Raw genomic sequence first — 23,966 nt, 5'->3', positions numbered from 1 at the left:
TTTTTAAGATGAGAATTTGCCCGGAAGATGATCATTTAATGACATGACCTCTTCTGTTCCTTTCCAGACCTATAATCCAATCATTATTGATTAGCTTTTTCATTCTTTTACTAATTGAATTGCAATGTAAGTGTAGCTGGTATACAAACTTCTCAATAAACATTGCTTTTAGAAAGTATACTTTTAACAGAGGGAAATGCTAGATTACCAGTGGAAAAGGGTCCAAGTTCTGGCTCTCGATTTTCTAATGATTAACTGATCAGTCTTAGATAGAATGATACATATGTTTATATATATACATGGGTGTGTGTGACTACATATATATATATATACACATGATAAAGTATTTATTATGAATACATTAACTAGTCCTGTTATAGTCTCCTATCATTTCCCAAATTGTAATTATGTAGTAATTTGTCTATTTTATTTCTTCTGCTAGACTATGAGTCCCAAGAGGAAAGGGTACATATCTTTCTGTTTTCTTCACTGCTGGGTTCCTGGACCCAGAGCAATGCTTGTTATACAGAATGAATGCTGATTACCAGGCCAGGTGCTCTACATACTTATCTTATTTGGTCCTCAAAGTAATTCTGAAGCATATATTTTATCATGTCCATTTTCCTTTATAGAAGAAGGAACGAAGGATCCAGTAGGGTATCTAATTTGTGTGAGATTATTCAGGTAACAGTCTGATCGAAACCTAGGATTGGCTAACTCCAAAGCTCATACTTTTTCATCATGATGCTTTGAATTAAAAAAATTAAAAATTTTTGAATTAAAAATTAAGATGTTGTGAATCTTAACCAAAAGATTAAGTAGTTCAATTGCATTTTTTTATACTAGATTTTGCAATATATTTTTGGACCCTATTTTGAGTATACATTTCTATGTTGTTCTCATAATTCTCAACTTTTCAGCAAATTAATATAGCTATAATTCTAATGGGAATAATATAATTCATTTTCTAGAAAAAAACACAATGCTGGGCCCTAAAATACACTTTTGTGGTGTTGCTACCAATTTATTTTTTAATTTTGAAAATTTTCCAATCCAGAAAAAGGCCAAGAGAACAGTTCAATGGACACCCATATTCCCCTTCTTTAGTTTCATCATTTAATGATTTTTTATTTTTCTTTTCTTTTTTTTTTTTTTAATTTGAGAGAGAGAGAGAGAAAGTGGGGGAGAGCAGTAGAAGGAGAGAGATAATCTTAAGCAGGCTCCATGCTTTTGGGCTTGATACCACGACCCTGAGATGACCTAAACTGAAATCAAGAGTTGGATGCTCAACCAACTGAGCCACCCAGGTGCCCTTAATGATGTTTTCTACTATTCCTTTGTATGTATTGNTTTTTATACTAGATTTTGCAATATATTTTTGGACCCTATTTTGAGTATACATTTCTATGTTGTTCTCATAATTCTCAACTTTTCAGCAAATTAATATAGCTATAATTCTAATGGGAATAATATAATTCATTTTCTAGAAAAAAACACAATGCTGGGCCCTAAAATACACTTTTGTGGTGTTGCTACCAATTTATTTTTTAATTTTGAAAATTTTCCAATCCAGAAAAAGGCCAAGAGAACAGTTCAATGGACACCCATATTCCCCTTCTTTAGTTTCATCATTTAATGATTTTTTATTTTTCTTTTCTTTTTTTTTTTTTTAATTTGAGAGAGAGAGAGAGAAAGTGGGGGAGAGCAGTAGAAGGAGAGAGATAATCTTAAGCAGGCTCCATGCTTTTGGGCTTGATACCACGACCCTGAGATGACCTAAACTGAAATCAAGAGTTGGATGCTCAACCAACTGAGCCACCCAGGTGCCCTTAATGATGTTTTCTACTATTCCTTTGTATGTATTGCTTTCCTGTAACAAAGTGTGTTCCATCCCCGTTCCCACCTCTGCCTCCATTCTGAGTAACACTATGGGCTCAAAAATATTTTTCTCCTTGGGGCACCTGGGTGGCTCAGTTGGTTAAGCATCTGACTTTGGCTCAGGTCATGATCTTGCAGTCTGTGAGTTCGAGCCTGGTGTCAGTCTCTGACAGCTCAAAGCCTGAAGCCTGCTGTGGATACTGTGTCTCCCTCTGTCTCTGCCCCTCCCCTGCCCATGCTCTGTCTGTTTCTCTCTAAAAAAAAAAAAAAAAATTAGAAAAATTCTTTTTTCCATTTTGTTATAATTGTTTCCAATACTCATATTTTGTCAAATTATGGCCAGTGGGAACCTCCTCGGCTGGCACTTGTGTCCTTTTGACTTAACTCCATTATTGTTTGGGCACTTCCTTGCTTTCTGGCACTAAATGTACCAGGCCCACCTTCTATACACTCCCTGCCATAGACCTGAAATAAGCTATTTCTTCAAGGTGGGAGTCAATATCTGAATTCATTAGGAATATCTCAGAGTCTTAGACTTGTAATGACTTCTGTGTGCATCTAAATAATTATTAGGAGATTATTACATTGATTTTAGAGAACTGGAAGTCTTGGGCTATAGTCAGAGTTGAAATATTCATCTTGATAGTCTATATAAAATTTTTTTAAATAAGCCACATGTCTTTTTTTATTTTTTGAGTTTATTTTGAGAGAGTGTGTACAAGTGAGGGAGAGGCAGAGAGAGAGGGAGAGAGAGAAGCCCAAGCAGGCTCCACACTCTCAGTGCAGAACCCTACATGGGGCTTGAACCCATGAAATGTGAGATCATGACCTGAGATGAAACTAAGAGCTGGATGCTTAACTGACTGAGCCACCCTATATAATCATTTATATTTAGATTTTATTACTAATTATTCCTTATTGTATTTAACACTTTAAGAGAGTATAAACATAAAAAATAAATTTAGAAACAAAATAGATTATGGTTATCGGAACTAAACTTTTTTACCCCTACACTTCTTTCTTCTGATGAGGCAGACAGTGTATATGTGATAAAGGATGAAGTCTAATGCTATAAGTGAATATGGTTATAAGAATGTAGTGTAGAAACATTCCAGAAGATAAAGAAACAGCTCTATAGATTTAAAATTGGTCTAATGCATCTAGAAAAATGTAACCAAGAATGGCACACTACCTCCAAAACTTTGGTATGTTACATTTATAAGGCATCAGATTCAACATGATCAAAGACAGTAGAAAATTGGTTGAGAGAAAAAAAAAAGAGAATTCATTAGTAAACATTAATGCTAATATTAATATTGAAGTTATTGATTTTTATTGATTTTATTACTGATTTATTTGTGAAAGAATTACATTAATGTGAAAACAAGACACCACTAGACCATAAAGTTTGTTATAATGCTGTTAAAACAGAATGGTGACACATTGGTACAAGAACAGGTAAATACATTTATGGAATTGAATCGGTAGCCTATAGCATGAGAATACATGATCTTTATTTTGACTCTTTCTCTCATCACTATTCCATTTATCTTTATTACTTTCTATCCATCTTCATTTATCAAATCTATGTGTTTATCATATATCTCTAATTTGAGATGACCAGAACAAAAACATTAAATATATAAAATTAAGAATTGGAACACCTGGGTGGCTCAATTGGTTAAGCCTCTGATTCTTGATTACGGCTCAGTTCATGATCTCACAGTTTGTGAGTTCAAGCTCCGTGAAGTGCGGAGCCTACTTGCGATTCTGTCTCCTTCTCTCTCTGCCTCTTTCTTGCTTGTTCTCTCTCTCTCTCTCTCAAAAATAAGTAAATAAACATTTATAAAATAAAATTAAGGGGTGCCTGGGTGGCTCAGTTGGTTAAGTGTCCCAACTTTAGCTCAGATTATGATCTTGCGGTTGCCTGGGTTCGAGTCCTGCATTGGGCTCTGTGCTGACAGTTCAGAGTCTGGATCCTGCTTCAGATTCTGTGTCTCCCTCCTTCTCTGCCCCCTGCCCCTTGCTCATTCTCTGTCTATCTCTGTCTCTCTTTTTTTTTAAATTTTTTTTAAATGTTTTTTTTTTAAATTTATTTCTAGGAGAGAGAGAGAGAGAGAGAGAGAGACAGCATGAGCAGGGGAGGGTCAGAGAGAGAGGGAGTCGCAGACTGAAACAGGCTCCAGGCTCTGAGCTGGCAGTCAGCACAGAGCCCGACGCGGGGCTCGAACCCACGAACCGCGAGATCATGACCTAAGCGAAAGCTGGACGCTTAACCGACTAAGCCACCCAGGCGCCCCTATCTCTCTCTCTTTCAAAAGGAAATAAACATGAAAAAAATAAAAAAATAAAATTAAGAATTAAAACCAGCTGTAAAAAAAATATGAATACAAATTTATAAATAAAGACTCTCCATCAACTATATACAGACAATAAAGGCCCATTTAAATCTGGCAATATGTTTCATGGTAGTCAAAAGGAAGAGAAAGATAAAGTCAATTTATACAATTTATATTTCTAGTGTAAGAAGGAGTCTTTTTGTTGTTTTGTTTCTGTTTTTGTTTCTTGTTTTTTTTTTTTTCACTTCTTCAGGGAAAGCAAAATATATCCTAGCAACTATTAAAAGAAATTCCTCATATGGAGCTTCTTAAAAGGATCGTAGAGTATAATTTGGACAATTATTTCTATGAAACATGAAGAAATGATTTTCAAAAGACTGTGTCTTAGATTATTTTTCATTAAAAGAAAATGACACAACAAAAGACTAGAAATATTACGTCTTGGTAAAGGTAATTCTTAAGCGGATTAGGGCACAAAACATGTTCCATGTATGTGTATTAATCTAGAGAATCATAATTCTCTAAACTAGTGTTTCCTGTATGTGGTAGGCAGAATTCTAAGATGGCTCTTGAGATTCCCATCTTCTGGTGTACACATTCGAATTAATCCCTCCCCTTGCATGTGAACAGATCTCGGGAATATGATAGGATGTTACTCTTGTGATTATGTTTCATTACACGGCAGAAAGGGTTTTGCAGATGTAATTAACATCCCTAGTCAATTGACTTTGAGTTAATCAAAGGAGACATCTTGGGAGGAGTCTGACCTAATCAGGTGAACTCTTACAAGAGATGGAAAGATTTTCCTCCTGGCTTTGAAGAAGCAAGTTGCCATGTTGTGGAGCGGGACCTATGCCAGGCAGGTGGGCTGCCTTCAGAAGCTGAAGATGGCTCCACTTGACAGCAAGGAAAAAAGTAGGACCTCAGTCCTACAACTGTAAGGAGCTGAATTCTTTTAATAACCAGTGAACCTGGAAAAGGACTCTGAATATTAGATGGGAGTGGAGCCCCAGCCAACATCTTGATTTCAACCTTGTGAGATCCTAAGCAGGGAGCTACCCACACCATGGACTTCTAAATTACTAAAATGGTGAGATGATAAATGTGTTATTTTAAGAGGCGAAGTTTCTGGTAATATTTAAATGGCAATAGATAACAAATACACCATAACTGGTAAACTCACAGACCAGTAAATTTCCCCCAAATATTTGTCCTAACTGCATATTTTGATTAGGAAATAATCCAGACTAACAACTAAAATGAAAGTTGGATATTGGTGGCTTTGACTGAATTCAGCCTGGCTGTATTTTGTTTAGTTTGTACTATTAAAAACTCTTCTTAAAAATTTCAGTTTTCAACATTTTTAAAATGAGAAATGATATATTTCTCACTTTTTAAAAACAAAAAGGAACATTAGGTCTCAATTCTATTTGGAACTAATTAGCTAGTATGAGAAGTTAGTAATAGTTTCTTTCTCTTAATGGGACGTCTGTTTGCATTTCACTATGTTCTCCATTCTTTGTTTTTTTGTTTTTTGTTTTTTTTTATTTTTATTTATTTCTAGGAGAGAGAGAGAGAGACAGTTTGAGCAGGGGAGGGTCAGAGAGAGAGAGGGAGACCCAGACTCTGAAATAGGCTCCAGGCTCTGAGTTGGCAGTCAGCACAGAGCCCGATGCGGGGCTCGAACCCAGGAACCGCGAGATCATGACCTAAGTGAAAGTTGGACGCTTAACCGACTAAGCCACCCAGGCGCCCCACCACTCTTTGTTTTTTAATGCACCAGGTGATTTCTTTAATTTCACTCATTTGTATTATCTGCCTAACTTCTGTATTACATATAAAATAAATTACAAGACAAATACAATATAAAAAGAAGATATATGTGGGGTGCCTGGATGGCTCTGTTGGTTAACCATCAGACTTTGGCTCAGATTGTGATCTCATGGTTCATGGGTTTGAGCTCTGTGTCAGGCTCTGTACTGTCAGTGTGGAGCTTGCTTGGGATTCTCTCCCTTCGTCTCTCTCTCTCTCTCTTTCTCTGCCCTTCCCGAACTTGTGTTTTCTCACTCTCTTTCAATATAAATAAACTTGAAAAAAGATATATGTTATATATACAATATCCATGAATTTATACATGTATAGATACATGGTACACATGTACTTACACATTTTTAATAAAAATAATATGGTGTATTTTCCCTTATGAAAAACTCATTTCCTTTTCCTTCCTTCATTTCACAAAGATCTTTTTATTTTTATTTTATTTTATTTTATTTTATTTTATTTTATTTTTATTAATCATTTATTTTTGAATTTACATTCAAATTAGTTAGCATATAGTGCAACAATCATTTCAGAAGTAGATTCCTTAATTCCCTTTACCCATTTAGCCCCCCTCCCACTACCCCTCCAGCAACCCTCTGTTTGTTCTCCATATTTAAGATTCTCTTATGATTTGTCCCCCTTCCCTGATTTTATATTATTTTTGCTTCCCTTCCATTACAATAATCTGTTAGGTAACACAAAATACCTTTTTTAAATGGAAAACAATTATTACTAGGTGGCCCTCAGTTTAGATTGTCTTGCTTTGCTGACCCTTTTGGGGACCTTTTAATGCACAGCTGAAATTACATAAAAATGCTACTCAGTGTACATAATCCTGATTTTAAATATCTCTGCAGACTTAATCTGTTCACAGAAGTTAAGAGAAGAAAGATGACATAAATATTATCACTGCAAATTTATTTCTTGTCTGTTTCTCACTTAAGGGGTCCCAGTTTACTCACCAAGTGGGATAAGTGGTCCTTGGACAAGTTAGCTAGCCATACGGTTAACTCAGGATATAGTATAGCCACAATAGACTAACAACTTCTGCCACTGAACTTCTGTTACTCTCATGAATGCTTTTAGACAGAGGATGTTGATGAGCACAAGAATCCTATTTTAGGACAAGAAATATTCTGTTACTACAGAATTGTAAAAATGCTTACAAATTCTTTATGTCTCTTTATATACCTCTTTTTTCTTTACAGTGTGACTTTGTATAGCCTCCCACAAAGAGATGGATGGAATCTATTCTTTCATTATTTGAATCAGGGCCATAGGGTTTGCTTTGAACCATGGGATCGTTGCTAATGTAATAGAAGTAGAGATTTTGCTCATTGGGACTTGCCCCTCTTGTTTCTCGGGGGAATCCTATATTTACCACTATGTGCATGAGTCTGTGAATGATCATACTTGTAGCTCACTTACTTTCTTGTTTCTAGCCACTCTCCATACCAGCTGACCCCGGATATATGTAGGGTGATCAACTCATCTTGGTTTACCCAGAACTTGTACAGTTTTAGCACTGAAAATCTCATGCCCTCAAAACTGCCTCAGTCCCAGGCAAGCTAAGATAGTTGGTTACCCCACATACATAATTGAACCCAGTCAGGATCAGCAGAAGAACCATTATCCAAGCTCCACCCAACTTTCTCACCTACAAAATCATAAGCTATTAATATACGATTGGTTTTTAAGTGAGTGAGTTTGGCATAGTCAGTTATGCAGCAGAAGCTAACTAATACAGACTTTTAAAAGCTTATCTAGTTCCTTTAATTTGTTTTGGGGATGAGAATGTTGAGATTCAGAAAGATAAAATGACATACCCAATATCACCTATTTGGTAGGTGTAAAGCTTGTCAATAAAAAACAAAATGAAGCCAATATTAAGAAATGTCAGGGGAGATTATCCAAGGGATAATATTTGAATAGCAGTTTATCACAAAAAATTTACAGCGGATGTATATCCAATTGTGTATATAAATATGGAAATGCTGTAAAGCATAGCATTTAAAAGCAAAAGTTTTGAAATCAGGCAGGTGAATTCTTCTATATCATTATGAACCTTAGGCAATTTACTTAGCCCATCTAGTCACTAGTTTATTCGTGAAATGGGCATATTTGAACTCACTTCATAGGTTTAATAATGTGAGAATTAATATGATAATGTAAAGTACTATGTATAGTGTGTAATACATAGTAAGGACACAACAAAGGTCACAGAGTCATTAGAAATACTCAAGTTTATGGTTGTGTCAATATCTGCTTTTGGGCAATCCTAGTAGTGACCTTGAACTGAGTCTTTTCCATTGCTAGTAGTAGATAGAATGTAGACTAAGAAGCATAGAGCCTAATTGTAGTTATTTTATGCCTAATTTTCTCTTTTTTTCTGTAATTGCCATAAAGATACTCAGATGCAATATGAGAAAACTGTCTGAGACTGAATAATCCCATTTTTAATAACTTCTGTTCTGTTAATAGCTTTTTGAAAAAAAATATTCTGTACATATAGACCTTAATTAAAAACTTTCTCATTTTTATTTGTAAGTATTTGTCATTTTATTATATAAGAGGGTTTTGGATAATTATCAAGGAATATAACCGAGGACACTAAATAGAAAAGTATTCAACAATTAGCAAAACTAACTTTAAAACTATTTGAAGGGTGAAAGGTAACTCGGAAGCCAAAGGACATTAAAATATTCTGATTGAATCTATGATCACAATGAATGGCAAGCTGGTACAGTTAAGAAGCGGAAATCCATTCAGGTAACAAAAAAAAAAAAAAAAAAAAAAAAAAAAAAAGAAGGAAAAAAAAAAAAAAAAAAGACACCAGCTGTAACCCCCCAGCTGCAGATAGAAGAAAGAAACATTACAGAAGAAGCATCTTAAACTTCTCCGTACTGTAGTTTTTGTGAATGACCATTGTAGTGTCTCTGGTATGGGAGCACATTAAGAAGAAAAGACAAGATCAACACCGTGACCACACCACAAGCCTCAGGAAAAGCATTGTCAGTTTATTGTTGAAGGCACATTGTTTAACATTTCACCGAGGAAAATATCCATTGGTATTTCAGGGGCAAAGTTGCATCTCCAAAGCTTCTTCTGCTTACAGTTGTCTTCTCATAAATTCTATGGTAAATCAACCCAACTCTCAATAAAGTGATATCTCTGTAGGCATCTAATTTAAATAATCAATATGTAGAATCTACACAGATGTTTTCTTTTAAATAGAAAGAGATTATGATCTCTGGACATTAGCGTGTTTTCATACTGTGGAATAAGATTTAAAAAAAAAGAAAATTCTAAATGTGATTTCATCTCAGCAAATAAAATCCTACTGGGGGTAGGGGAGAGAAGCAAACCATGAGAGACTCTTGAATGCTGACAAAAACTGAGGACTGATGGATGTGGGGGGAGGGGGGGATGGGCATGGAGGAGGACACTTGTGGGGATGAGCACTGAGTGTTATGCGGAAACTAATTTGACAATAAACTATTAAAAAAAAAAAAACAAAGATGCAAACACAAAGAAAAAAAAAATCCTACTGGAAGATAATGTGATCAGGCTTTAATTAATACAAATTAAGTTCTTATATAATCAATATTCTTTAATGAAATTGTTACTAAGTTTAACAAATAAAGAAGATTAAAACAAAGAGGCTCAATACATTGTTATTTTATTTTAACATTACTTAAACCATGTATATGCAGAATGAATTATTTGGTGTTTTAAAGGTGGAGTAAGTGTGTACTTGTACAGAGGAAAGCTCTCTATTTCTCTATAGGACAGGTCTAAGACACAATAGCAGTATTACTAGCTTCTCCAAGTAGCCCCACCAGGGAGCCTTCATCTTTCCCTGGTCAGACTAGAATGAGTTGGTAGTTCAAATTCCATTGCTCATTCAGTCTCCTGAAACTTCAAACGAGGGAGCCAATTATGATGGTGGGTGCTGGGTTGTAGACTTGTGTCCACCATTAATCAGACTGAGTCTGCCTCCAGTTCATATTATAAACTCCAGTGAGTGACACTCAGGTGGCACGGCTTTCAGTCAGGCCTGCATAGACTGAGTTTGAACTGATGAGCTGACATTCTGTAAGTGAGAGCTTGTTACTAGTCCCCTGAGTTTATCAAAAGCCACCAAGTACTTCCTTGGTGGACTACCGTATGCAGTAGCTAGTATTCACTTTTATATTGCCTTTTAAAGAGCAGGGCCTGGTTATTAGTAAAAAAGATAAGAAGTGTAAGGGATTTAGCATAGATGGCTAAAATAATAGTATGTTTTCTCTTCTGCAAGAGATAACATTATTTGTTTAGATAAGACAAGTAAAAACTGTGTGAAGTTATGATCTCACTTAAAAACATATTTATTTGAATTAACTTGGTGAAATATATGTTTAGAAATGATTCTGCACACTTGAAAATATTTACCTAAGATAAGAAAAATTGTAAGTTTAGAGACTTAAGAGAAATTACATTTTGATAAAGGACATTGGTATGTATGGTAAACATTGTTAGATTATTATAATGCTTATTTGCTAATCCTGAACAATGAATCTTTTGTAAATTAGTAGTTTTTATGCAGAGATGGTATGCATACCATAGAGGAGCATGATTAGTATTGAGTCAATGACTTCCCTTTTAAAGGGAGTAAGAATAAGAAGAGAATCTCATTCTAAACTGCTCCAACAGTTTATAATAAAACTTTTAAACTTCAAGTTGATTTTTAAATGTCGAAAAAGGAAAAGAAACTGAACTCATAGTCCAAATTAAACTAAAGAATAAGTATTTACAATTTTTAACATATTATTCTTAGAATGCCCAAGAATATCAGTGATCAAAAGGTTGCAATGGTTTGTTTTACATTTGCCCCCAGAGTGTGTATGTGCATTTTATATACTGATGACTCTTTTAATCTTGTAAGAACCACATCCAGCAATGAATCACATTCTTCGAGTGAATAATTCAGCCCTTGACGCCAACCTCTGAGGGGGAATATTGTGGTCATGCTGTCTGAACAGTGTGGTAGCTATGGCTACCTATATAATTCTTCGCAATGAAAAAAAAAGTGACAATGACATTAAATTTAATCAGGTTCCCCTTTTCTGTGGTTCCCACTGGGATGAGCCACTAGTGTCTTGCCTTAAATATTCAAAGGCCTTCCTGAGTAGTTTGCATGTGTTCATATCCTGGGACAATGTCCTGCTAATACAGAACAATAGATCTGTCATGTATTTCTCCTGCAAGTAGATGTGAGTCTGAAGTTCCTAAGTATAGGGTTTAAGGGCTGTCTTCCCCTCAGTGGTCATCTTTACTCAAGTCTTAACAAACAGCAGTAAGGAAATGTACATAGACACTAAAGTGTAATGAAGTTGATTATTTGAGTTGGAAACTCAAATGGGTTACAGAACCGTGTTGGCTAAATAATAAAGCTGCCTGGCATTATTTTCAGTCACACTTCAGCTAATATGAAAGACACAGTACAGAACATCACATGGCTAAAAAACATTTGAAACACATAGCTTAAGAAATATTTGGGAACAGAAGCTTAAAGTTGTTCCCATGTACTTCTGCACAACCCTTGAGGATAGCACTTTCTTTTAAATCATAATTGAGAAAAATCCAAGATATATTTTACATCTATTGTGCATTCCTGGGAGGATAAGCTAAGTTTTAATGTTCCAAAAAATGGAGGAAATGAAAGGATGTTCTTTATAATCGTTTATGAGCGTTTGCAATAGATCTGTGGGGGTTTAAAATCTCGCTTGCTTGCTCCAAATTTTGATATTGGAGAAAGTGAAGAAAGAGAAATGCAAATTTATTTCTTCTTTCTTTCTTTTTCAGGTAGACGAAACCAACCAACCAAACAAACAAAAACTATATAACAAAACACTATTTCTAGGTAAGAACTGCATTTGAAAGTAATTAATCGTACATGATACTTTCTATCATCTAAACAGAGTAACTCTGTCTTGGGTTGTATTAAATCCCTTAGTATTTGATATTAAAAACTGACCCTGACAATCTCATGTAGCATTAATTGATATATATGTGTGTGTGTGTGTGTGTGTGTGTGTGTGTGGCATATAATCAATCTAAGAGCAATATTTAAATGGTATACCAAAGCCATAATAAAAGCCATGATAAAAGATGAGCTTCACAATTCTATCAGACCTTTGAAGATACTTGCATAATTCTACCTGCTAACTTTCTTCTATTCTATATAAATAAAATAGAGGTAGAAAAGAAATCTATGATAAATACTGAACATTTCTTTGTTTTTCTTCTACCTTCTTCTCTCTTTTATTGAGTCTTAGATTCTATTGAAATCTTTGGGTTCTTTGTCTTGTAGATATGCATGTATAACTCCTATTAACATCAGTTTCATTGCATGAAAATTGTTAGTTCTCTGCACAACTGAAAAGAAGATTGATCCCTTTATAGCTTTTATGTTTTCTTTCAGTAGGTAGGTGTTTGAAGATGGACAACTTAAAATTGTCTGTAATGGCAAGATCATAGTCAAAGAAATGAGCTTATAAATCTGTAAGAAATTTATCCTCTAATGACATATCATTGACCTCAGAGTCATGGAAGAGTTCAAGGTCAACCAGTGAGACACTCACAGTGGTCAACTATTTTTGACTGACTGACACTTGTTTTTTTAACCTTTGAAAATGTGATTTCATGTTTATCAAACTTTGACATAAAGCATTGTGTGCAATATAGAAATAGGGACCTTATGCTATGGCTTTCTAATATAAATTTGACAGACAATATATTGGCATCCTCTTTAGGACAGATCAGTGTCAAGGGGGCAGGAGGTCAGGAATGAACAGTCTTATTGAATAGGTTTCAGTCAGAGAAGACAGGTTCCACAGGAAAACTGCCTTTCCAAATGGTCCCATTTGTAGACCTAAGACATTGCAACTCAACTCTCTCTACTCTTCCTATTGTTTGGCAACAGGGAGATAGAACAAATCAGTAACCTATGCACATATGCCAAAGATGACATGAGATCATTGTTTAGTGTACAATGAAAAGGAATCCAGAGAGAATTTTATGTGGGTGTGGGGCTGACCCTAGAAAAAAAAAGGTAGTAGGGAAAGTTTGTCTTCATGACTTTTTATGCCTTACTACTTTATTTTCCCTCCCTCATGGTTACTCTTCTTGAATATTTCTTGAATTTTTGCCAGTAAAGTGTTAGCTGATAAGTGCTTAGTGTCTGAACCTATTCCAGAATATCTGAAAGGGTCTTGAAATCTATTATTTTGGCCTTAAACTGTATAGTACGTACCTGGCTTTAACGCTCTCACATCTGTCTTTCCTACTCAGCTCTTGTTTTGATAATAGAAGCTAGCATTTGAAGAAATCATGTGTTTCTTTATCTCATATTTGCCAGTGGGTTTGTCTGCATGGAATCCTTGAATCTGAAAGAGTTTATCAGTAAGCAATTGGTTTGCTACTTTAGAAACTTATTGGGCTTTGCATTAGGTTTGGTGATTCTTTGGCACTTCTTATATCTCAAAAATATCACATTAAAATTATTTTTGTTTTGAAAAAGCAACCTTCTAGAAAAGTGACCCTTAAACTCCCCATGTTTTCTGAGGGAAAAATAAGAACTCAAAGAATAATGATATTTTAATATATATGACCTCATTATATAGAGATTTCAATGTGGACATTTAGGCTATAATCATGGCTTGTATTAAAATCAGTTGTTACTGGGGCGCCTGGGTGGCTTAGTCGGTTGGGTGTCTGACTTTCGCTTAGGTCATTATCTCCCGGTTCTTGGGTTCGAGCCCCGCATCGGGCTCTGTGCTGACTGCCAGCTCAGAGCCTGGAGCCTGTTTCAGAGTCTGTGACTTCCTCTCTCTCTGACCCTCCCCTGCTCACACACTCTCTCTCTCTCTGTCCTAGAAATAAATAAAACATTAAAAAAATTAAAAAAAAATCAGTTGTTACTGTTGCTAAACCCTTTGAAAGTAAGTTGCAGACATCATTATGTTTTGTTTATTTTTTAAATTTAAATTTAACTTAACATACAGTGCATATTGGTTTCAGGAGTAGAATTCAGTGATTCATCACTTACAGATGACACCCAGTGCTCATCAGAACAAATGCCCTCCTTAATAGTCATCACCCATCTAGCCCATCTCCCACTCATCTCCCTCCATCAATCAACCCTTGGTTTGTTCTCTATAGTTAAGAGTCTCCATGATATTTTATTCTTAGGCATATTGGTATGTGTCTCATTCCTACAGAATCTCAATACTATTTTCCCCAGAATTTGAAATGAATATAATAATAGCTTCTAAATTTAGGCCATGTTCAAATTTCCTCAATTGTCCCCCAAATACCCTTAATATAGCTATATAGTTTTCCTCCCCCCTTCCTCCCTCTCTCCATCTTTGTCTCCTTACCCCTTTCCTTCCTTCTTTCCTTTTCTTCCTTTCAATCCAGAGTCTAATCAAAAATTACACATTGCATATAGTTATTATTAGATTAAAAGACTAAAAGTCTAAATAGCCTCCTTAAATCTAGAATATTTTTAGTCCCACTGTCTTTATTTTATCAGGATTGTTGTATTTTTGAAGAGTCCAAACCAAGGACTGGATTGTCTTTCAGAATGTTCCACAATTGGGATTTTTCTAATTATATTCTAATGATTAGATTTAGGTTAACAATTTTTGTTAAGAATACAACGTAGGTTATATTGAGGAGATTCATATTGATATTATAATTTTTAACTCTATACAATAAGCACATATTAATCTATTTTGAATTACCTACTCAAAATTGTAAAAATTCTGTGTCAATTAGAAAGAAGAAAATTTAGTTTATATTTCATTGGTTATAGATAAAATAAAACAACATTTAATATTTTTATTAATTTTTCTTTTGTGAATTTATTCATTATTTCTTTTATCCATCAAATAAGTTGGCTTATCAATGTACTTTTACCAGTTTTATCAAATTTAGTGCCAATATTTCTGAAGGGATCCTCTTATCACTTTTAAATGTGAAATTGAAAATAAAAAAATCCAGGCTCAGTGCTGGGTGTGGAGCCTGCTTAAGATTCTCTCTCCATTTACCTCTTAGTACCCCCGCCCCCCAACCTTATGCTCTCTCTATAAGAAAACATAATAATAAAACAAAAGAATACAAAATAAACTCTCTCTCTTCTTTTGTAGTTAATAGACGGCTTCTAACTGGTTCCTTAAACTGACTGTGCAGTATAACCTGTGTATGCCTCCTATGATATCAGCTAGCATTTTGTATTTTATGCTGGGCTTTATTTTAGCTTTAATCATTTGGCACCTACAAAGTGTGTTCACTGATATACACACATCAAACATCTTAGTAATCAAGTATCTTTATGATGAAGAATATCATGAGTTAAAATAGAAAAAAAAAATTAGAGTTTTACCATACCAACACATGATATAGGTATAGGCAGGTACACTTACAGAACTTAAAACTATCTAAAAATTCTTGACACTAATAGCAAGTAGGCGAATTTGAAGGATAGGCAGAGGACGATGGGATGCAACCCACCACACATTTGGTTGATCCTCGATACAATCTAAGTTATTTAGTTTAGGTTTACTTAGGATATGAAGAGAAGCAGAAAGAGTAGTCTATAGTCTTCATCTTGAAAAGGACATTCTTACTTCTCAGAAGATAAAAAGTTGTGTAACTAGTCTAGTGATGGCTCCAGGGGACCTACAAAATTTAACTGTATACCAATGCCACCTATTTCATAATAGACGCTAGTAGATCATTAGTAGTTAGTAGACATTTAGGAAGATGTTCAGTTGAAGTTTGAAAGAGAACAGAGTGTGACATCCAGAGTATACAAGATGTCTCCTAAAAGTAGCAAATGTTTTGGTAGATCTTGTCCTTAATTTCCTAGGCTCAAACACATAATTTTGTCAACACTTAAAAGAATAAGGATGTATCTGTAGTTGATTGTTTCTCAGTATTTTTTATTCCTTCCTGGATAAGGATAATGTATTGACACCTTCTTAAACTCAGGCGAGGCTAGGTGACTTGCCTTGCTGCCATAATTTCTGGGTAGAATTTTTTTATGTTCTGTTTCTCTAGCGCTACAACAACAACCTATGATGTTCCTGTTAGGAGATATTCTGTAAGGCTGAGATTCCAGACAAGGATCACATGGACCAGATCTGTAGATGCCTGTGTTGTAATCACTGAGATTTGCGGTAAGCAGTGTGTGTGTGTGTGTGTGTGTGTGTATGTGATTTATCTCAGAATAACTTCTCCTGTTCTTATGGATGAAATCTCTCAAGGATGCTCTAATGCTAACCAAGACTGATGTGTGTACTGAGACAAATTTTCAAATATAAAGTAAAACTAGAATCCATATGGGCCAGAATACTCCTATGTGTATGACTATTACATTCTTACACTGAGATAGAGCTTAAGTGGAAAGTTGAATTATAGACCCGATATCCTTAGTCATGAATTTTTGTTCTTTCAGAGTGGATTTTGTTTCAGGAAATAGCGCTAACCAAAATTATTTGGAACTAAATGTAATGTATTAAGGCGGTTACAATTTACAATTTCAGAAAAATAACTATGAGTGAGAGAGCAGTTGTCAACTTCCTTCCTGAAAAATAGCAGGAATTCTCACCCCTCCTTTTGTCAAAATACTTAGAGATTTTAAAAATAATTTTTGTGATATTTGCCATTATTTTAATTAGATCTAAGACATCCTCATTCTGTAATATCCTACAATTTTTTTTTCCTGATGATTTAGAATGTTGTCCTTTACCTCAGATGTAATTTCTATTCTAGATAACCAAGTTTTAACAAGGATCAGGGTGATTACTTTAGAATAAGGCATACAGTGCAGTCTTAGACATTTTCTCTACCATTTTTGAAACTATGTTTATGAAGTTTAAACCACTGACTGATAAGTACATAATTCTAGCAAACTATGTAAGTCTCTTAAAAAGGCTAAAAACACCTACAAAATTAAGCCCCATTTTTTATTTATTTATTTTTTAATGTTTTATTTATTTCTAGGAGAGAGAGAGAGACAGCGTGAGCAGGGGAGGGTCAGAGAGAGAGGGAGTCACAGACTGAAACAGGCTCCAGGCTCTGAGCTGGCAGTCAGCACAGAGCCCGACGCGGGGCCCGAACCCACGAACCGCGAGATCATGACCTAAGCGAAAGTCGGACGCTTAACCGACTAAGCCACCCAGGCGCCCCAATTAAGCCCCATTTTTTAATTTAAAAAATTGGTTTCCTGTTTATTTATTTATTTATTTATTTGAGAGAGGGAGAGACAGAGTGTGAGTGGGGGAGGGTCACAGAGAGGGATGGACAGAGAGACGGGAATACAGAATCCGAAGTAGGCTCCTGGCTCTGAACTGTCAGCACAGAGCCCAACAGGGGCCTCAAACTCATGAACCGTGAGATCATGACCTTTGCCAAAGTTGAATGGTTAATCCAGCCAGCCACTCAGGTGCCCCAAGCCCCATTTTAAAAATACAAATAGATTTATAGATTTGTCTCTTTTGATCAGGTAACTTTGTAACGTCATAGTGATTTTTTGATTTGTTTTGTTAACTGAGTCTCAAACCTATGCTTGTAGAACTCATTTAATGAAAGAAATTTCTTCCCTCTGGAGTACTATTAGGATGGATTTTGCAAAGTTATTGTGGTCCTTGGATTCACTAGGGGAATTTAAATTTTCAATACACAATAGAAATTAATATATTGGAACTATAAACTCAAGTGTTTATTTCCATGCTAACTTTTGCTGAAGATACAAATGTCCGAAATATTTAATAAAAAAAGTCTACCTACCCAGATTAAGGATGCCTGGAACATCAGTCTGAAGGAAAATCCACCCAGTATTAACCAATCTTCAATTACAGAAAAAAAGTTGTTAAGTGATAAGCATTTTTTTCCCCACTTAGTGTACACTTGCCAGTTTGGGGGCAGTTCAGCACCGCTGTCTGTCTTTATTAGAACTCTTGTGTCCCAGATGGAGAATCTCCATTGTTTGTATATTTCATGAGAGATTGAACTCACTTCCCACTGTGGAAACTGAGGGGGTCAGGGCATGTGATTTAGACCTGGCCAAACAGACACTTCTTTCTCTCATGACTTTGGAATTTTGAGTGAAAGACACAAAGGGTGGCAGAAGGTTATTCACTGCATCTGTGATCAAATCTTTCTTGCTAAGGGACCATTGCTGCCAGGCTTTTTTTTTTGGACTTACCCTTAGAAACCCCCCACTTACTATTTTAAAAAGCTGATTCTTTAGCCCTTGTCAATTCTATGACTCTTGATTTGCTTCTAGTGCATTATCTGCTGCTAAAGTTAGTCATAGTCAGTTTCTCTGGCTTGTAACCAAGAAACATTTCTATTGAAGACAATGGGAAGAGTTAAAGTTTTTTAAGTTTACATGATAATGAATATGTAACACTCAGTTTGAAGGTTTAGGAGACTACAGATGAGTGCAGTTAAAGCAACAAGGATATTTCACATTTTTGTCCACCAAATTAGCAAGAATGAAAAAGATAAAACAACACATTAAAGAGAGAAGGAGAAAGCCTCACATTCAGTGTTGATATGATATAAGTTTATAATATTAATCTATACTACAGTACAGTACAATTAATCTATAGTATATATAGTATAGTACATCTTTAGCATAGTATAGTACAGTTTGGTGCAAGTTAACTTTTAAAATGAGGATATTCTTTGATTTAGCAATCCCACTCCAAGTACTGGCTTCTAAAAAATAATAGCTCTTCATGTTTTTGCATATTGCTGTCTAGTTTTCTCAGCACCATTTGTTGAGGAAACATTCTTTTTCCCATTGGATATTTTTTTCTGCTTTGTCAAGGGAAACACAACCAAAAATAAATTATTGGGACTACATTGATATGAAAGCTTCTGCAAAGTGAAGGAAACAATCATTAAAACTAAAAGGCAACTTACAGAATGGGAGAATATATTGGCAAATGATATATCTGATAAAGAGTTAATATCCAGAGTATATAAAGAACTTACAGGGGCACCTGGGCGGCTCAGTCAATTAAGTGTCCAACTTTGGCTCAGTTCATGATGTGTCAGTTTGTGAGTTTGAGCCCCTCATCGGGCTCTCTGTTGTCAGTGTGGAGTCTGCTTTGGATTCTCTGTCTCTCTTTCACTGCCTCTCTCAACTGATGCAAACTCTCTTTTTCTCTCTCTTTCAAAAAAAATTAAGAAAAAAGAACTTATAAAACTCAGTACCCCCAAAATAAATAATCCAATTAAAAAATAGGCAGAGGACATGAATAGACATTTTTCCAAAATAACATACAAATGGTCAACAGACATATGAAAAGATACTAAATATCAGTCATCATCAGGGAAATGCAAATCAAAACCACAATGAGAGTCACTGGATGGGCTCAGTCTGTTAAGTGTCGGACTTTGGCTCAGGTCGTGATCTCCAGCCCTGAATCAGACTCTCTGCCGTTAGCACAGAGCCTGGAGCCTGCTTTGGATCCTCTGTCCCCGTCACTCACTGCCCCTCCTCTACTGGTTCTCTCTCTCTCTCTCTCTGTCTCTCAAAATAAATAAATTAATTTAAAAAAAAACACAGTGAGATATCTCCTCACACCTGTCAGAATGGCAAAAATAATAACACATGAAACAACACTATTGACAGTGATGCAGAGAAAGGGGAACCCTCTTGCACTGTTGGTGGGATTGCAAACTGGGGTGCAGCCACCCTGGAAAGCAGTATGGAGGTTCCTCAAAAAGTTAAAATAGAACTGCCCTACAATCCAGTAATTACACTACTAGGTATTTACCCAAAGAATACAAAAATACTAATCCAAAGGTATNGGTGAATGGATAATATATATAATGGAATATATATATATATAATGGAATATGTATATATATAATGGAGTATATATATATATAATGGAATATTACTCAGCCATAAAAAGGAACAATCTTATCATTTGCAATAACATAGATGGGACTAGAGAGATTTCTTCAAACAAAATAAGTCATTCAGAGAGAAGCAAATACCATATGATTTCATTCATATGTGGAATTTAAGAAACAAAACAAATGAGCAAAGGGACAAAAAAAAGAGAGAGAGGCAAACCAAGATACAGACTGTTAACTATAGAGAACAAAGTGATGGGGACAAGAAGGGAGGGGGGTGTGGGGATGGGTTAAATAGGTGATGGGGATTAAGGAGTGCACTTGTGATGAGTGCCAGGTGTTGTATGGAAGTGTCAAGTCACTATATTGTACACCTGAAATTAATATTACACTGCATGTTAGCTAACTGGAGTTTATATAAAAACTTATAAAAATAGCCCCTGTTAGAAAATATATATGCACAAAGATTCTCACTGAAGCAGTTGGAGAATATAACACTGACAAAACCCCAAATTTCCATCAGTAAGAAATTGTTTAAATAAATTGTGTAGTGTATACATACAATATTATGTTTTGCAGTAATTAAAATACATAGGAATAGGGGCGCCTGGGTGGCTTAGTCGGTTAAGCGTCCGACTTTCGCTTAGGTCATGATCTCGCGGTTCGTGGGTTCGGGCCCCGCGTCGGGCTCTGTGCTGACTGCCAGCTCAGAGCCTGGAGCCTGTTTCAGTCTGTGACTCCCTCTCTCTCTGACCCTCCCCTGCTCACGCTGTCTCTCTCTCTCTCTCTCTCTCTCTCCTAGAAATAAATAAAACATTAAAAAAAACAATTTAAAAAAATAAAATACATAGGAATATATTTGTTGACAGAGAAAAATATCCATGACATTTCTTGATAAACATAATTTTAAAATAATTTCAGATTTATTTTTTAAAAAAAGTGCTGAGGTGCCTGGCTGGCTCAGTTGGTTAAGTAACTGACTCTTGGCATGGTTTGTGAGATTAAGCCTGGAGTCGGACTGTGCACTGGCAGGGCAAAGCTGCTTGGGATTCTCTCTCCCTCTCTCTCTGCCTCTCCCACTCACTCTCTCAAAGTAAATAAATATTTTTAAGAATTAGAAAAAGTGCTAAAATTTGTATGACATTTCAAGGGACTCTGAATAGCTGAAATTCTTGAAAAAGAACAAAGTTAAAGGTCTTATACTTCCTAATTTGAAAACTTATTATGAATTTGTAATAACCAAGACAGTGTGGCATTGGCATAAAGACAGACATATAGGTCAATGTAACAGATTAGATAGTGAAAAATACCTCTCACATATATGATCAAATGATTTTCGACAAGGATGACAAGACTATCCAGTGGGGAAAGGATAGTTTCTTCAACAAATGCTGTTAGCAAAACTGGATATCGACATGCAAAAGAATTAAGTTGGACCTTATCTAATGCCGTGTACAAAAATTAACTCAAATGGAGCAAAGACCTAAACCTGAGACCTCAGTTAGTGGTAGAATTACCACATGATCCAGCAATTCCAATTCTGGGTATATATCCAAAATAATTTAAAGTAGAATCTCAAAGAGATATTTGCACACCTGTGTTGATAGCAGCACCGTTTATAATAGACAAGAGGTACAACAACCCAAATATCTATAGATGAATGAATGGATAAACATATGTGGATGTGAATGGTATATGCAATTCGGCCTTTAATAAATTTTTTTTAAATGTTTTATTTATTTCTAGGAGACAGAGAGAGACAGCGTGAGCAGAGGAGGGTCAGAGAGAGAGGGAGTCACAGACTGAAACAGGCTCCAGGCTCTGAGCTGGCAGTCAGTACAGAGCCCGACACGGGGCCCGAACCCACGAACCGCGAGATCATGACCTAATAAGCGAAAGTCAGACGCTTAACCGACTAAGCCACCCAGGCGCCCCGCAATTCGGCCTTTAAAAAACAAAGTTCTGACTATTATGGACTGAATAGTCATAGTTTCTGTGTTCCCCAGAAATTCGTATGTTGACATCTTAATCCCCAATGTAATAGTATTAGGAGGGCCTTTGGGAGGTACTTGGGTTTTCATTAGGTCATGTGGGTGGAGACTCCATGAGAGAGTTATTGTCCTTCTATGAAGAGGAAAAGGCTAGAACTTTCTCTTTCCATCATATGTGGACATAGCAAGCAGTCCACAAGCCAGAAAGAAAGCTTTCACCAGAAGTGGCCCGTGCTGGCACCCTGAGTTTCCCATTTCTGCAACCGGGAGAATGAAATATCCACTGTTTAAGCTAGCCAGTCTATGGTATTTTGTTATAGCAGCCCAAGCTGACTTAAGACACTGACACACACAACACGTGGATGAAGTTTGAGGACACTGAGCTAAGTGAAAAAGCCGGTCACAAAAGACAGATACTGTAAGATTCCACTTACATGAGGTGTTTAGGGTAGTCAAATCCATAGAGATGGAAAGTCGAATGGGCAGTCACCAGAGACAGGAGGGAGGGGGAAATGAGGAGTTGTTCTCTAGTGGGTATAGAGTTTTATTTTTGCAAAATGAAAAGTTCTGAAGATTGGTTGCACAACAATGTGAATAACATCTTAACACTACTGGACTTTACATTCAGAAATGGCTCAGAGGATAGATTTTATGTTCTGTGTTTTTTACCAGAATTAAAAAATGGAACTACATGAATGAGTTCCAAAAAATAAATAATTTAAATTTAAAGTGAAAAATCAAGAATATAGTGCGAAGAGTTCCCATATCCCTCTCACCTGATTTTGCTTATTGTTAACATCTCATTAGCCTGGCACATTTGTCACAAGCAATGAATCCATATTGATACATTATTTTTTTTCTATGTCAGTCATTTTTTAAAAAGTTAATTACATTTTTATGTTTATTTATTTTTGACAGAGAGAGGCAGAGCACAAGTGGAGGCGGGGCAGAGAGAGAGAGGGAGATACAGAATCTGAACCAGGCTCCAGGCTCTGAACATGATGCAGGGCTCGAACTCATGAGCTGTGAAATCATGACCTAAGCTGAAGTCAGATGCCTAACTGACTGAGCCACCCAGGTGTCCCTAATTAATTATTTAAAGAACCCAGAGGGGCCAAAAATAAAAGCTAACTCTTGAGTCTCAGTAGCAGATAGACCCATTCTTTCTTCTGTCCTCTCATCTGTCATCTGGGCTCTGCTCTAATCTCAAATTCTTTATTTCTTTTTCCAACTAAGAACAAATAAAAATGAAAAAAGGCTCCTGGATACATCAGTGGATGCAGAAAGGTATTGGAGATGGGCTTGAAAAATGCTATTTATGCTAGTGATTTTTGAGCTTCGGTTAAGCTGGTTAAAAGGTCCATTAATCATCCCTTATTTCCTAGTTAGACTTTTGTAGACTCTTGCGAAAGTGTCCATCGTAGTCTAAGAATACATCAGAGTTTGGGGAGGGGTACTGTGGCATTTTCCCAGGGATGGTGACTCCCATGTATGACCTACCATCTCTTGCGAGGCTTCCTGATACCTGTACCTGTGCTTGGTGCCTGGAACTGCAGACACAGTTGATGGAAACATGAATAAGGGGAACTTTTTACATCACAGCCACCTACATCAACCTGCTTTCTCTGTCTACCAGGTGAAAGTCTCCTTCTATTTTAAAAGTAGAGCACCCCTATCTTCATCCTGGAAGGCTGAAGATTTAACGATGTCCAATAGATTTTCAGAAGGTTGCCCTAGAGAACTGAGTATTAACCAGTATGTGAAAAAAAACTGCCTAAAGCCAGGAGAGCTTGACAAAAATTAGGGAAAACAGTAATAGGCTCAGATAGGGTCAGGGGTAGAACCTGCTCCCATCAGGTACAATGGAAAGCCTCAAAATCCACAGGGTAGTGGATAGAGGAGTTTAGTACTAGAGTAAATACAGCACAACTCTTACCTAACAAATGGAAATGGAAATACAGTCTTGTAAGGTTCTGATGCTATGTGTGAAGTGGCATACTACTACTTGAAG

The 23,966-nt window shown here is 36.0% G+C and overlaps 1 long non-coding RNA gene across 3 annotated transcripts in view; it reads left to right on the top strand.

Annotated features, from left to right (window-relative positions):
- The window catches only part of LOC144230105 (uncharacterized), a 136,071-nt gene that overhangs the window by 79,314 nt on the left and 32,791 nt on the right, over nt 1–23,966 (top strand). For all 3 annotated transcript variants that reach the window (XR_013334693.1, XR_013334692.1, XR_013334694.1), the window contains 2 exons: nt 11,886–11,943; nt 16,146–16,264. This is a non-coding gene — a long non-coding RNA (uncharacterized LOC144230105). The remainder of the gene's footprint in view (nt 1–11,885; nt 11,944–16,145; nt 16,265–23,966) is intronic.

This window comes from Crocuta crocuta, unplaced genomic scaffold (genome assembly GCF_008692635.1).
Source record: "Crocuta crocuta isolate KB4526 unplaced genomic scaffold, BGI_CrCroc_1.0 scaffold83, whole genome shotgun sequence".
Taxonomy (NCBI): domain Eukaryota; kingdom Metazoa; phylum Chordata; class Mammalia; order Carnivora; family Hyaenidae; genus Crocuta; species Crocuta crocuta.
The sequence above is the reverse complement of the archived record's forward strand: the minus strand, read 5'-3'. Positions and strand labels throughout refer to the sequence as shown.